The 17,054-nt window shown below is 37.0% G+C and overlaps 1 long non-coding RNA gene across 3 annotated transcripts; it reads right to left on the reverse strand.

Annotated features, from left to right (window-relative positions):
- Window positions 1-4,404: 4,404 nt before the first annotated feature.
- LOC131231047 (uncharacterized) lies at window positions 4,405-6,841 on the reverse strand. 3 transcript variants are annotated; one of them, XR_009164172.1, is made up of 4 exons: window positions 6,763-6,841; window positions 6,523-6,682; window positions 4,770-4,841; window positions 4,405-4,549 (listed from the first exon to the last, which is right to left on the reverse strand). It is a non-coding gene; the product is annotated as an uncharacterized LOC131231047 (long non-coding RNA). The 3 variants fall into 3 exon arrangements; XR_009164173.1 differs by lacking the exon at window positions 4,405-4,549 and having other exon boundaries at window positions 4,569-4,841; XR_009164171.1 differs by lacking the exons at window positions 4,405-4,549; window positions 4,770-4,841 and adding an exon at window positions 5,061-5,137.
- Between the last annotated feature and the right edge of the window lie 10,213 nt (window positions 6,842-17,054).

Below are 17,054 nucleotides of genomic sequence, written 5' to 3' on the forward strand. Positions count from 1 at the left end.
CCGATGGAAGGTGCAGACTATAAACGTTTATGTTATGCTTTTTAAGGCTTTCAATGTCAGTTAATGATTTATAACTGACTTGATTGCTGTTACATGTACTTAGATGCGATGTTTTCCGCGTATTATACATATATATGAACTATGTTGAATATACTGCATTCCATGTGTTTGTTGAAATGTTTGAATGAATATGGAATTAGGATTTGTGCTTGCCATGATTATTGATTGCGAATACATGATTGTTGTATGTGTGACAACTCCTTGTGAAAGGGTTTGCTATACCATATGTTATAACTAATTTATTACCTTTATGTTGATATGTGTAGTCTAAGTGTTTGATAAAATGCCTGAATGAGAAAATGCTTGTTGAAACGTATTTAACGAGGGTGTTGAGATAGGATTCTCAATTACCTTATCTATAGTTACAGTTTCCTTCATGTAACCTATCTCGCTACTACGTGATTTATGGACGAAATGCCTAAGTATGATAACATGTACACTATGTGTTTGTTAAAATGCTCGAACGAGATTTACATTTGAATTGGTTGTCACATGCTGTTTTGACTATCATATATGAATGCCTATTAAAACTAAGTATGATTGGGACTAATATGTAGTTCAGGCAATCGGTAACGGTTTACGATAAGTGGCCGAACTAGTTTCGCTACAATGGATATGTTCGGTGAATTCGAGTCGTACGGTGATTATCGACAGTGGTTAGGCCACGAGGAGTGCGTTTGCATTCCATGTCAATTAAATTCAACGTACACTCATACCGGTCGAGCTTGTCAAGTAACCCGATTGGCCTAATGTATGTTCACCATGTATGGACGTTACTGCTTAAATCTAAGGTACTACTTACCAATGCAAAGCCCGTTTAACCTTGGTACCACGATCTGCAAAGACTCATAAGCCGAACATGGTGGTGTATGGGACACCGTGGTCGAGCTGTCGGCTTACGCTAGGGTGACGAGCCTCCCCATAGTGACCAGTCAGCAATACAAACTCGTGAGCCGAATATGGTGGTGTATGGGACACCGTATTCGAGCTGTTGGTCTACGCTAAGGTGACGAGCCTTTCCGTAGTGACCTTGAGTATAAACTAAGGCCTACACTGAGGTGATGAGCTACTTCGTAGTAACCTGAACTTGTCTATCCACTGCTTTCAAATCAGGGGTGATGTTGCCCTATAACTTGCCTATCGTATGTGATTAACTAGGATTAACGACCCTAGATGGATCATCGTTTGGGTAAATGATATAAAAGGTGGTACCTTAGCTTCCTGAATCTCCTGTATGAATAAGCCTAATAAATTACTTGGCTAACACGTTCATGCACCGCATTGTATGTGCCTTTGGTGAGGAAGAGCACAGTGAGAGTTTAGCATGTGCGACTGTGAGATGAGGCCCACAACTCCTTGCCTGAGTCATTACACCAAAACTGCGAAAAAAGGACGGTCCAAAACCGTCTCAAATGACCAAAAAGGACGGTCATGGACCGTCGCAAGGGCCGTCAAATTTTGACGTGTCGTATTACTTAAAGGACGGTCGAAAACCGTCATTTTTATTGACTAAAAAGGACGGTCATGGACCGTCCTAAAAAAGGACGGTCGTGAACCGTCCTTAAAAAGGACGGTCTTAGACAGTCTCTTATGAGCCTTTAAAGGACGGCCATCAACCGTCCTTTAAAAGGACGGTCATGGACCGTCCTTAAAAGGACTGTCATGGTCCGTCTCTTATGGGCCTTAAAAGGACGGCCATGCAACCGTCCTTTAAAAGGACGATCATGGACCGTCCCATATAAGAAGATGAGATCCTTTACAGGCTGAGAAATACAGCAATATACCTCAATGATGTTTTTCTCGGATAATAAGTCATTGTATTCTGATATGATATTCCCCAATAGATTAGCCGATGCAATGAAAAGTTTGCTAATATGAATTTCACTGAAACATGTTATACACAAGGAAGCATTCATCATCTATTTTAGTCAACCATGAAAAGTAGCTACAATACAAGCAGATCTATGGATAAACTATCTAAAGATATAAGAAGATTTATTTTCACATTTTTTTACTGAAATTTCTATCCAAACTGTCCCTAAATCATGTGGTTGGAAAAACTTTTAGGAAACAAGTCATCCATGGGCTTGGCAGATAAACTGTCTAAATCACAGGATTGATGAGTGGGAGTAAGAAATAGAACCAGCATCCTTTATATTCTTGCAAGGAACTAGATACCACTATATTTCTATTTCTTTTCAAGTAAAGAACAGAGTTATTATGAGGATTACACATCATCAGAAGAACGAAGTAGTGAAAAACAAACAATATGATGTGCATTAGTCTTGCTAAGTTAGCATAACTACTTAACATCATGATCATCATATTAATTATATTGGAAACTCAAATACAAAGAGGACTACTAAAGGCACTTGTAACCAATCTAAGAAGCAGAAAAGCATACCAAATGCAATACTTTTACTTCAATAAAAAAACCAAATGCCTAAGATGACTTCGTTTTCATACAAGTTTTCATGTCCCTATTAGAAACCTGTTACATATCTGAGTATGAACTCATGACTCCATTAAGTGGAGTCCTGCAAACCAAGAACCATGGACAAAAATGATTGTCAGCATTTAATCAAGTTGGATGAGATATAAAATACAAAACTAATAAAATATGCCGACAACACAATTGATAATCATTACCATGACAACCTAAAGAATAGAAAGCATTCCTAGATAGGTCATCCTACAAATGCCTCTTTAACAGGAGGTGAGCTATACTCACGCAAGCATGCATGCACAGGTGCACTAAGGCCATTATGTTGTTGATCACCATGAAGGTATTTGTCTAGAAAACTTCTAGAATGTTGTTGGCAACCATGAGGGTCCATTCATGCTTTGGATACCGTTGCACAAGTGCACTAAGGCCATTATTTGTATACAAAAAAAATTTGATACTCTGCTTGAGTGGAATGGTTGATGCATAGGCATTAAAAATGCCACCGTGGTACACATGTAACTTAGATTGAACTGTCCAAATTATGCCCCCAAATCTAGATAGATATATAAAAAATAATAGTAATAACTTACTTCATCAATGGGCTACGTACCTATTAGACAAGGTGAGTTAGACTCACTTACCTGAATTTTATGTGCAATAGAAGCTAGATTGTGGCTTGCACCTGGTAGAAAGCTTTGATCATGCACCCATGTGAACTCCCCAGTGAAACATTATGGACCTCCTCTCAAGCCTACACAATAAAATAACTTCTTCTACTTTAACTCATATTACAAAGATGGACAAACATAAAATGAAAAAAAAAAAAAAGGAACAAATGAAACAGTTCCTTGGTACATATTATACTAATTACAACTTGGACATTTTCCTTGCCAACTAGCATGCAGTCTCTAGCTTGATGAATGCCATTTTTGCAGTGTTTTCTACAGATCCTCTGATGCAATTGACATGCATGGAGAGGTGGTAGAGCTGGCTGATTTCCTAGGGAAGGTGGTCGTTGTCTCAGCTGGAATTGTGCCTGACAAAAAAGGTAGTGTAAATACCCATGTGAAGAAGGAAGACTGGCAGCTTTGGAAGATGGACATGGTGCCGAGAAGATGGACATCAGTAGTTTCTTTTAGACAAAATAGAAATTCCTGCTTTTAATTCAATCAGCCATATGTTGATGATAACACGAAAAACCAAAAAGACCCTGCTCGAGTCTTTTTCTAGTGCAAGAAGAAACTGATTTCAATATCACATGAAGTTTATTGTGCTGCCAAGTTCAGAACAGGAAACAATGAATAAAATTTGGCTGCAGCAATCATAACTAATGACAGTTTAGATTCTAATTTTAAAAAGGAATGGATATCCCACCGTAATAAGAACAACACCATAACACCATTTGTTCACAGGATTTTTCAGGTTGGTTACAGTTGGCATGCAACCATTCAAACTGGCTGCTACAATGTGATAGCAGATATGTTACAAAATGCTTGCATACAAGATGGTGGGCCCATACGAAAACGATGGATGAAAATAGGCAACACTGCTACACTTCTAAGACACATTCCAAACATCATATTGTTTGAACAGTCCTAACATATGAATTAGTGGGCATCTTTTTTGTTAAAACAGGAACATTGGATTTTTCACTTTTTAACTTTCCAATAAATATCCCATGTTGGAAATGTGGCTACATGGCCATTAAATCAGCCATATGTTGATGATGGTGACGCAATAGCCCAACCCAGGACCCGATTCCCGCTTTTAATCATAAGAAAATTCTCTCTAATTAATGAGGAACGATCACATACAAACATTGGATGCTATGCTTACTATGCTACCCTGTTATTAGGACTGCTCATAGTAAGCTATTTACCTGAGCTTCACACGTGGCAGATCCTCTGTTCAAGAAACACATTGCCTAATTTTCAGTCCTGAACTGGAAAATATGTTTGCCATACTCCAGTTGAAGGTTTTGGATCTTCTGACATAGTGGACTATTGCTAGCATATGGGTGACACTCCCCTCTGTGCAAACAGCCTAAAAACAAAATATGCATGGAACAAGAATTTCAGTGGAACTGTTTACTACATTGTTCCCTGTGTGAATTGGTGCTTTGGGAACTCCAAACTCAGCAAACAGACAATCAATCAGAGTAGGGATCAAGGATGACAGGTACCTTGAGTTCTGCACCAGTTTTTGCAATATTTTGCCAGAAAATCAGAAAAGAATCAGTTTTTAGAAAGTGCAGTTTTCATACCTAATATATCCATAGCTCAAGACCCTTGCTGACAAGCCCCATGAATGCATGATTAGGATTCCTAGCACAACCCTGTTTAGTATAATAGAACAAAACCCATGAAAGGTTGAGTTAAATCAAATCAATTTTAGTTTCTATGATAATGTAGCTAAAGAATTTTCCAATTTGCACTGAAATAATTGACAATACAATCCATTGTATCCAACATTACACTCTTAAACAGAGGATTGTTCAAGAAAAGAGAACAATCTTTGTTCTGATAGAATCGGTCCACACGGAAATCCTCTTCAATGAGTATCTTCTCGCGTGTAAGTAATAGGCGCCAAGCAAGAAATCCTCTTCAATGACTTGTCTTGAGAACCAAATCTCTAAATTTACAATGTGCACATGATTAGTCAAGAAGAAAAAGAAGTGTTGCTAAAGATGTGAAGAAATAGTAACTCAAGAAGGATCTGGAAATTTTGGCAGCAGCAACAGAGATGGTAGCAAAGATTATACTCATCAATCCAAATATATGCATCTAATATTTTCTTAAATTTGGCAAAAATTCTAGATAAATTTAAAAGCCAATGGACTGCTATGAATTCCAGTCTTGCAAGACCCAAACATGCACACATACACATGAAAAAATTGGATCTAATTAATGCAGGATGACATTTCTTTTCATTTATTTTTTATACCAGACATCATTCTCATCCTGCACAATTTATTTACAAAAATTAATTATAATAGTTCATGCATAGTGGAAACTCTCCATAATACCAAACTTCAAAAGCGAAATACCTGAGTGCAACTTGTCTTGAACAAAATTTGAATTGGTTTTTTGTGAATTTTTATAGAAAATGAAATATTATTATTTTTCTATGCTAGCAAATTTATCAAAAATTTCTCATAGTATAGGAAAAGAAAGTGACTTAAAGATGAATTCATCTAAAAGTCACACCTAATTCCTCCAAACCCTGGAATTTCAGGCAAAATTGGGCTTCCTAAAATATTCTTGATCGCTTTCAAAGATGAGAAGAAAAAATTTAGCATCAATTAAAGCATTAACTCCTTTCAACTGTATCCTCACAACTCAACTAAGAGGAAATCAAAAGCTTACCAAAGACATGTATGAGTGCTACTTATTCCTCTGAAACTTAGAAACTGATGGCAAAATCAAGTTTCTTGTGTTTATTTGCCATGATCTGATTCAATATGGGAAAAACCAAAGCAAGTTCAATTTTCTTTTTCAAGGTCATCATCACAATCTCAAATAACAGGAAAATAAAAATAGAGATGACTTCATGCAAAATCACCACCCTAATTCATGTAAAAGATTACTGCAGCTTCCTTGGGAAATCTAGTGTAAACTCAAGCGACTAATCTAATTTCCCTGTGAGCTTTCCAGAATCGGGAAATCAGAGGAAATTAAAGTCACACACACACATTTCGTTCCTCCAAAAAAAAAAAGGATTAAAAAAAAAAGAAAAAAATAGTTTCTTACATAACTTGCAATGATGCCTACCATAAAACAAGAAAATGGAACTAACTAAATTATTATTTTTAGCTTATAATCATGAGCTTAAAATCGAGTTTCTTGCAATAATTCACCACAATTTCTTCCAAAAAAGGAAAAACCATAGAAAATTCAATTTTTATTTAATTTTTTTAAATTTCATCATAATGTCATATTAGCAAGAAATGAAAATAAAATGTATCATAAATTCATGTAAAATATCTGAAAAATTAAGGCAATATCTAAGTTCCCTACATGTTCATTTGTCACAATTTCCTCTTGAGAATTCCGTGAGAGCTGAGACATTGACATGCCCTGTGAAAATGACTGTTGCGAATGCAACCGGAACTACGAAGAACCTTGGCTTTTACCAAAAACTGAAGTATCTGCTCCTGGTGGGATTACATTTCCTCTCCTGCATGAACAGAGTAAGAAAATCACCACAAAAGAATACTATAAATGTGACCAGATCGGGTTTTCTTGATAAATCTGGACCTAGAATGTGGTGGAAGGACAGAAATGGAGCTCAGATCGCAAGCCTTGCTGATCTTGAACTTCATTATCTGATTTTCAGATATATGCGAGACTCTAGAGGGAAGCAAATGTTGAATTATAGACCATTTTCACTTCCCAAAAAAGCGATTCAAAAAATAATCTAATTTTGCAATGAAAGTTCTTCGAATTCAGTGAGGCAAAGATGTCGTAGTTTGGATGTATCGATCTTAGAGCACTTGAAAGAGGAGTCAAACTCTACATCATTTTTAGCTCCAAATGAAGCTATTTCAAGAAATTTGTAGCATCACCAGAAATCTGTCAGATTCCATCTTGAAAGCTAATCATTCAAGCACTCTTTTAAAAGAACACAAATTCTTCACCATTTAAACCATTAGGAACAATTCAAAAGAATTTTTAACATCACATATGAAAATCACAGTGACAAATCTCATTCTCACTTATTTTTGGGTTACGAATTTCTCAAGGGATTTTCAAATTTTTGAAGCTTTTCTCAGTGTATTTATTGGGAAAATCTCACTTAAAACATAAAATTTTAAAATATTTATGATAAATTAACATATCATTTTATTTATATGTATGTATGTAATGATTATTTGAACAAAAAATAATTCAAATAATTCCATTTAATATCATAATAAATTCAGTATAAAATGACAGACAATTAAAAACTGCTGAGATTTTGGTATCTCGTGATAATGACATGATAACAATTTTTTTAATTAATATTTCACAAAAATTGCAAGATTTTATAAAAACTCGGCAATATTTGTCAGGGACATGAGAATCTCTTAGATTGCCAGTAAGAACAAAAAGGTAAAATCTACCCTTCTCTAGAGCTAATCAATTCAGGAGCTCTCATGATGGAAGATGTTGAATTCTGCACCATTTTCCACTCAAGAATAATCAATTCAAAGACATTTCCAACATAAAAGATGCAATTCTCTCAGATTCCTACAAAATAGAACCTCCAAGATCAATTCAAGGGATTGTACGCCATTTTCAGTTCTAGAAAGTGATTCAAAGGAACTTTGCAACATACATATGAAATCTCTCAAACTTTGTAGGAAAAAAAAAACTCCACTTTCGGATCTAATCATTTCAAGAACTCATTTGAAAGAAGAACTTGAATCCTACACCATTTTTAGATCTGAAGGAAGCATTTCAAAAAATATCTCTCCAAAAAATAAAATTTTGATAATATCATTCATAGGGATTAAACACAAATCTTGTTGAGGCCAGACATCAAACAAATGGCGTGCACCATCTTCTACGCAACAAAACTGATGAGATCGAAGAAACTAGGGACCTCATTAGATGATCAGGCGTTGATGAAATGTTGCAATAAAATGAAACGTGCACCATCTTTTATGCAACAAAACTGATAATCGAAGAAACAGAAATTTAGAGTGCAGTCATGCGAATGCTCACCTATTTGAGATGGTTCTGCATGGTGACTGGTGAGGAAGAGGGCGCTCGAAAGATTCACAGCTCAATCTCGACCGGCGATGAAGAGGGTGCTCGAAAGAGGGAACGGAGAGGAAGAAAACGGCGGTCGAAAGAGGGATTTGGAAATTCCTCCTCTGAAATGGGATAAAAGATTCAAATTTGAAAAATGTGTGTTTTCCATAATTTATAAAATAAACGGTCTTCACAACCGTACAATTAAGGGTTCAAGTTACTTGATGGTTAAGATACTATTACATAAGAAAATTATAAATATAAACAATCTACAACAAGACCCATTATTTGGATGGTCTGGAATCCATATCTTAAACCCACTTTTTCCATGAACAAGTAACCACTATTTTACTTAAAATACAAAACTCACACCTGTTCACCATGCAAATAACAACGTTATCTTAAGCTTTGGATCTGGTAGGGCTCTATGGGCCTTACCGTGATGTTTGTGTTTAATCCACACCATACATCAAGTTGTAAAAAAAAAAAATTTAAGGTCGATAATAAAAAATTTAGCTCAAAATAAATCTCGCATGAACCACACCACAGGCAAAACAGTAGTGATTGGACATCCACTGTTAATAGACGTCACCATTTTCTGTGTCAAACATCTACCCCATCATGATGCATGTCAAACATCTACCCCATCAGTCAGATGCACCATTCCATGGTGGGCCCAAGGATTAAAACTCAAGTCAATCTGTGACTTGTGTGGGCCACACCACATACAAAAGTTGAGAGGGGTTACCCTCCATTAAAACATTCATAATTATTTTTTGGGTCCACCGAGATGTGGTTCACAAATCCAGCCCATCCATTATGTGTGTGCCACTTGGATGAGGGGTCATACCAAGTTTCAGACGCATCCAAATTTCAGGTGGGGCCCACAAAGTGTTTTTATATGTTTTAGGCATGTCTTCACATAATTTTAGATGATATGGCCCATCGGAGTTCCGTATATGGCTGATTTTTGGGATATCCCATAATTTAAAGGGGACCCATCAAATGCACGGTGTTGATGTTTGACACACATCATGGTGGGGCCCACACAGCTCGACCTCATGGGGAGTTCCCATGAGCTCTACGTAAAGAACCGTTTTCCATATATATATATATATATATATAATATTTTAAAAAAATATAAAAACCTATTATGTATTTGTTATATCCACACCGTCCATCCATTCTGAGATATTATTTTAAGTCATTAGCCAAAGAATGAGACAGATAAAAATTTGTAGTGGACCCCGCCACATAAAACAACGAGGAGGGTGATTCCCACTGTTGAAACTATCCTAAGGTCCATTGGAATGTTTATTTGAAATCCTACTGGTTCAAAAGTTTTTTTTTTTTTTTTTTTTGAAAAAAACATGAAATAAGGGAATACACAAATATCAACTTTTTCAAAAACTTTTGTGGCCTTTAGAAGTTTTTAATGGTGGGCATTACTGTCCCATTGTTTTCTGTGCTGGGGTCCACTGGAGCTTTGGATGTAACTCGTTCTTTGGACATTGCCCTAAAATGATCTCTCCAAATGGATGGAAGGTGTGGATACAAAACATACATCATGGTGGGGTCCAAAATTGAGAGGTATATAAAGATCATTTTATGACTTGATCCCAAAAATGAAAAGTATATAAATCGATATCTTAGGTGCACCACACCATATGAAAACAATAGTGATTGGATATCCATCATTAAAATCCTCCTAAGGCCTACTGTACTGTTTATTTGACATCCAATATGTTGATTAGGTCATACAAGGCCAAATGAAGGGAAAAAACAAAAATCAACTTGATCCAAAACTTTTATGGCCCTAAAATGTTTTTTAATGGTTGACGCTCATTCAACACTGTTTCTTGGAATGTGGTCCGCTTAAGATTTGGATATATCTCATTTTTGGTCTCATACCGTAAAATGATCTGTAAAAATAGATGGACGACATGAATAAACACATACATCATGGTAGGGCTCACAAAGCACCAACCACCAACCATTGGATGGTATTAGGGGGAGTAGTCAATCCGTTCCCCTTATTTGTAGTGTGGTCCACTTAATCTTTGGATATGATTCATTTTTTAGATAATTCTCTAAAATTATCTCGAAAAATGGATGAACGGTGTGGGTTGATCCTAAATTTTCAGTAAATCCAAAGCTCAAGTGGACCATGCCACACCAAACAGTGTGGAATAATGATTTCTAGGTTGATACCTTCCTTAGGCCCACAGTAATGTTTATTTGCCCTCCAACCTGTTCATAATATCAAAAAGATGTGAATGAAGAAAAAACACAAATATTTGCTCGACCCAAAACTTCTATGGCCTCTAAGAAATTTTCAATGGTAGAGGTTCAATCACACTATTTCTTATGGTGTGGTACACTTGAGCTTTGGATATGCTTTCTTTTGATTCTTCAAACCTCAAGTTATTTGTTAACATGGATGAACGGAGTGGATAAAATAAATAAATAACGGTGAACCCCATAGAGTTTACTCTGGTAAAGGAAACAAGTAACTCAAATGTAGTGGAGAAAGGTTTCCTTAAAACATTCATAATCATATATTGGGCCTGCCTAAATGTGATTCACATATCCAACCCACTCATTATGTGTGTCCCACTTGGATGAGGGGTCAGACCAAGTTTCAACCGCATTCAAAACTCATGTGGGCCCCACCAAGTACTTTTATATTTTTTAGGATGCCTTCACATAGTTTTAAATGGTATGGCCCACTTGAGTTTCGTTTACCGATGATTTTTGAGATATCTTATAACCTAAAGGGACACATCAAATCCACGGTGTTGATGTTCGACACACATCTTGATGGGGCCCACAAAACTTACTAACATCAATTCTTAGGTGCTCATGAGGTCAGTAAGTTGGGTCACAATTTTAACAAGAATATTTGGCCCATTTTACATGTCTAGTCCATTCACTCTATTTTATTGATCAATACTCTCAATTTGACTAGTTACTCGCCTCAATCATGCTACATATGAGAAAGATATTGGGCATACAAGATTGATCAACAATTTCAGTGAAATTTGATTTAAACATCTAAAGTTATTTACTCTTTAATTTGAACTAATTAGATTGTCCAAAAATGATTAAAGGTTCAATTAGTGAATGTGCCTAATAATTTAGTAATTTTATTTTTCACAAATAAATTTAACATTTTAAAAAATATATATATGTTTTTTACTCTTCTAACTAAATATCATTTTCATTATAAATAAATTTAACATTTTTTTTATTTACGAAATTTAGTTTTCTTTTTAAAATTTTTTTTTTTTTTACAATTTGTCAATTTTTTTTCACAATTTTGTTTAATTTTTAAAATTTTTTTTCAAAATATCATTTTTTTAATCTCACCTTTGTTATCTAACTTTTTAATTTTCTTGTCAAAATACAAAATTTAGTTTTCTTTTTAAAAATATATATTTTTTTACAATTTGTCATTTTCTTCACAATTTTGCTTAATTTTTTTTAAAAAAATTTCGAAATATCATTTTTTAAATCTCACTTTTGTTATATAACTTTTTAATTTTTCTTGTCAAAATACAAAATCTAGTTTTCCTTTTTAAAATATATATTTTTTTACAATTTGTCAATTTTTTCACAATTTTGTTTAATTTTTTAAAATTTCTTTCAAAATATCATTTTTTAAATCTCACTTTTGTTATATAACTTTTTAATTTTTCTTGTCAAAATACAAAATCTAGTTTTCTTTTTTAAAAAATATTTTTTTTGCAATTTATCAATTTTTTCACAATTTTGTTTAATTTTTTAATTTTCTTTTTCAAAATACTATTTTTTTTATCGAATTTTATTTTTTTCAAAATTATCAACATTATTCAAAGTTCTTAATTTTTTTTTTTTCGAAATCTAGATTTTTATAAAATTACAATTTTTTTTTCAAAATTTAAACTTTTCTTAAACATTGTTAATTATTTTTCTAAGCTTTTCAACTAAATTTTTTTTTGAAATTTATAATTTTTTTGAGCTTCTTAAATTTTGACTTGAGCATTAGTAGAGACAGTCTTTGACAGGGCTATAAGACGGTCTAGGACCGTCTCTAATAGAGACGGTCTTTGACAGTCTCCAATAGAGACGGTTTAGGACCGTCTCTAATATAGACGGTCTTTGCCAGGACTATAAGACGGCTAAGGACCATCTCTAATGGAGACGGTCTTTGACCGTCTCAGATTATAAGTAAAAGACGGCCAATGGCCGTCTCAGATGACGGCATATAAGACAGTCAAGGACCGTCTCTAATGCGGACGGCCAATGACCGTCTCAAATGACCCATACAAGACAGTCAACGACCATCTTAAATGATTTGTGGACGTTCAAATTTTTTAGACAATATTAAGGACGGTCAGGGGCCGTCTAAAATTTTAGAGACAGTTTACGGCCATCTCTAAAGTGTCTTTAAACCAAGCAATTTTAGACACGGTCCAGAACCGTCTCTAAATCCGTCCTTTTTTTCCATTTTTCACGTAGTGATTATCGCATACCATTTTTGCATTAACCAAAGTAGTTAGGACATGATTGTTGTATTGCTTTATCATTACTACTTGACTGAATTGATAACATGTTAACCTTTACCTTATAGTATCACTAAGTTGATCACTCACTCCCACTCTGGGATGGTGTTTTAAAACACCAACCAGACTCTGTTGTAGCTACAAGTGATGGTGAGGCTTACGAGATAGAGCCTGACTTTTATGATGATGAGGAGGAGTTCTCCTATATGCAATTCTCTGACGGGTCTATGTAGACTTGGAGTTGCGTCACCAGGGCACAGGGATATGGATTAGATGCCATCACATTTTGTTATTTTGTAAATTTTGAAACTATACATGTAATTATTTAGCTTGGTGACATTTTCATACTCTGGGGACTTACAACCACTTACATGCTTTATATATATATATATATATATATATATATATCTATCACAGTCTTCCGCTTGCATAATCCAATTGTCTCGAAGTATGATATGTTGTTTTAGTATAATCTCATTCATGTTTAATGCATTAATACAGACAACATTTAATCATCATTATCTATGTTGCATAAGTGATCGTTGAAACTCGGAAGCTGAGCTTCTGCTCGACCCCCGATTTTCAGGACGTTACACTACCCATATCATATAAGTTTAAGGCAGCACCAAATAGTGTCTAAGGCATAACGTGTATGTTTAAAGGACTCATGGTTGCTAAGATCAATAGTTGAGATCGACTCTATGACATCTTGCATAGCCAGTGGACTAAGGCACACATTGTTTTTTTAGGGTACAACTCCAACAATGGTTTACTGAAGAGAGAAAAAAAAAAAAGAAAACTTCCACTAAATGGACAACTGTGATCATCACTATCAATAGATGAATATATAACAACGAAAATAAATATTTTAATGGCTTTTATTCAATCTAAAAATCGATGATTAAGATTGTAGACTTTATTTTACTAGCATTATTTCACTTCTTATATATATATATTGTTTAAGGCCTGTTTAGATAAAATGCAAACATGAGAATGCAATTAGTTTGCATTAAGAAGCCATTTGTTCATGTTTGAGAAGCAGTAAATGTTGTAGAAAAGTATTGCGCTTGTTTTCCCCTTTTTAACAAGTGAATATAATATTTTTAAAAACTTAAAAGGGAAAAAGAAGTTTGCATCTAATATGACATTTTAAATGTAAATTTTAGAGGAAAAAATGTTTCCCTTATATATTGCAAGCCAAACAATTGCGAATGCAGATGAAAAATAACATCCAAAGATTTTCTTTAAAAAAAGGAACTTATGTAAAAGATTTGCTTCCCTTATTCATAATGTCAGTTTACCTTCCGCTTATGTCAATTTTTTGCTTTTTTGCATTCTCCTATATTACATCAGGCCCTTTTGGTTTTCCAACTTACCACGAAAAAGCGTAATAAATAATAAAGTAGTATTGTTACCGTGATTTATGAGTGAAGCACAATTTAACAAAATAATTGTAGTTAAACGTAAGTGATGTCATTGCACAATTATAAAAGTAAATAATCATTATTAATTTACAATTATTTACAATCATAATTGAAAAGCCAAGTAGGCTTTCAATCTAAACTTAACCTTAATGGCTCTACTTGATAGCCAAATACTTCATTTCATATATTATCTTACTAGTTGTAGGTGTTAATCTAACTCAATCTAATTTATCCTGTCCAAACTAATTAAATCATATTTAACCTAACTTGACCTAAATTTCACCAAGATTGAGTAATAAATACAAAACAGGTTAGATCTTGCGCCAATTTCTCTTCGAGCAGTATGTTCTTGGGTTGAACCTCAGCCCTACCCAACCTGGCCCACCCGAGTTGCATCCATAGGTGATTGTTGGGGACAAAAATACAAGTCCGAAGACTCGGACTTAATGCCTCGAGACTCGGACTTAATACCTCGGGTCACCAAAGGATGTGTCAAATCCGAGGCATGGTTCGCTAAACCGAGACAACGGTTGAGTCGGTTCGGACGACTTATCAGCGTTCCGGGCATGTGTCGGGCGGACCACCTTACAAGACCGATCGTCGCTAGGTCGATCTCATCCCGGATATCTTGGGATAAGATCTCCGACCCTAAGCTCACGGGATCGGATGACGGCTCAAGACGGCACGATCCTATCTCCGTGATACCAGGAGAAGATCCCGCGCTCAATATCGGGAGGACCCCAGCAGCTTAAAAGAGGGACCCTGTCACCTTGAGAGGTACGAAACAAATTCCCTCTAAAAACCTTTCAATACTTTGAGACCCCGAGTCCAGGCCTGACTTTGGCATCGGAGGGTCAAGCCAGGGTCTCCTTTGTCCTCTTCCTGTGCAGGCATACAAGGGTTCAGGAGGACGAACCAGACACATTGCATCAACAGTTTGGCGCCGTCTGTGGGAACCGTGCAAGAAAGCCATCTCGTATCACTATATTGATTCCAATGGTGATGACTAGAAGGACGGTCCCAGAGGAAGATTTAAATGAGATTGAAGGACCGGTGGGTCCAGTCGCAGCCCCCGCGGCCCAGAACCCACCTAACACCCGCCAACGAGGAGCGACCCGGACAAGCGACAATCAGCGGGGTCGCGACGATGGACGGTTGGATAAGGAGGTTCAAGAAATCCGGTCTGATATGAATATGATGAAGCAGATGCTGGAACGAATGTATCAGCAACAAATGCAGCCGCTCCCGCATCCTCAAGGGGAGACAGCGCACGTACCAACTACGGCGGTTGATCCTCAACCTCCCGCGCCGCAGTCTGTCCGCCCAAGCCAACCCCAAGGCGGATCAGAACCATCTCCGGCGCAGTCAGCCAACGCTTCCCTGCCCCCGACTGATCTTCGGCACGAAATAGAGCGAAGAAGGCGCAATCGCCCTTCCATGGAAGGCACGGCAGAAAGCAGCGAACCTTGGAAAGCCGACATTCAAAATTTCAAAAGAGAAGTGCGGGAAGAGATGGCAAAAGAGATGGCGGACATAAAGCACGGCCGGAATGTATATTCAACCGGGTCCGAAGCGAAGGCATCCCCCTTTGTGGACTCGGTACTGAAGGCCCGATTGCCCGAGAGGTTTCGATTACCTCAAATCACTCCTTTCACCGGCAAGACCGACCCGACCGAGCATATCGAGTGCTTCAGAACCTATATGGAACTTCACGATGCCTCGGATGCAGTAATGTGTCGGGCCTTTTCTCTTACATTGGACCGATGTAGCTCGACTGTGGTTCAAACAGTTGAAACCAAAGTCCATCAGTTCATTCGTTGAGTTGAGCGACGCCTTCCTCACCAACTTCATCGGCGGAAAGAAGAAATTGAAGCCCCCGGCACATCTGAACAACGTAGTCCAGAAGCAGAGAGAGCTATTGAAAGATTACATCAAGCGTTTTAATTTCGAATCCCTTCAAGTTCGAAAACATTCGGAAGAAACGGCCCTCAATGCGCTCATGCAAGGAGTTAGGGATAAGCCATTCCTGGCATCTCTAGACAAAACTCCGCCCGATACTCCGAGAGTTTATGGCACGATCCGATAAATATGCCAACGCCGAGGAAGCGCGAATCCTCTGCGTGAAACTAAAACCTTGGCCAAAGAGTCGGCCAAAAAGAAAGCCGACCGGAGGGAGGAAACGCAAAGAGGATCAAGCGCGTGACGAGCGAAGGTCGAAAACGGCCGGATCGAAGATTTTCCACATATACTCCCCGGAATAAGACTCGGGAAGAGGTATTGATGGAAATAAAAAGCGAAGGCTTTGTTAACTGGCCCGATAAGCTCAGGAGTAATCCTAATCGGCGGGACAAGGATAAGTACTGCCATTATCATCGCGATCACGGGCATAACACAAGTGATTGCCGTCACTTAAAAGAAGAGATCGAACGACTCATAAAAGACGGTCGACTCAGAGAACATATGGTCAAAGCTGGGGCAGCTGAGGCGCGCCCGACCGAGAGTCAGCCTATGGAAGAAATCCGAACGATTATCGGCGGTCCACAATGTGGGGGCGACTCAAACAACGCGCGAAGGAATCATGCACGAAAACTTAGTCAGCCTAAGTCCGAGCTCATGATTATAGATCGGCCGTCAAAGGAAAAGAAAAGAGAAAGATATTGCATATCGTTCAATGAGGAAGACGCCCGAGGTATCTATCACCCCCACGATGATGCGTTGATCGTCTCCTTGGCGATCGCTAACCGAAAGGTGTTCCGAATACTCGTCGATATAGGATCATCTGCAGACGTATTGTTTACTGGGACGTTCGACAAAATGGGGATCGAACGATCCGCGTTACGCCCGG

The sequence above is a fragment of the Magnolia sinica genome, chromosome 17, assembly GCF_029962835.1.
Source record: "Magnolia sinica isolate HGM2019 chromosome 17, MsV1, whole genome shotgun sequence".
NCBI lineage: Eukaryota > Viridiplantae > Streptophyta > Magnoliopsida > Magnoliales > Magnoliaceae > Magnolia > Magnolia sinica.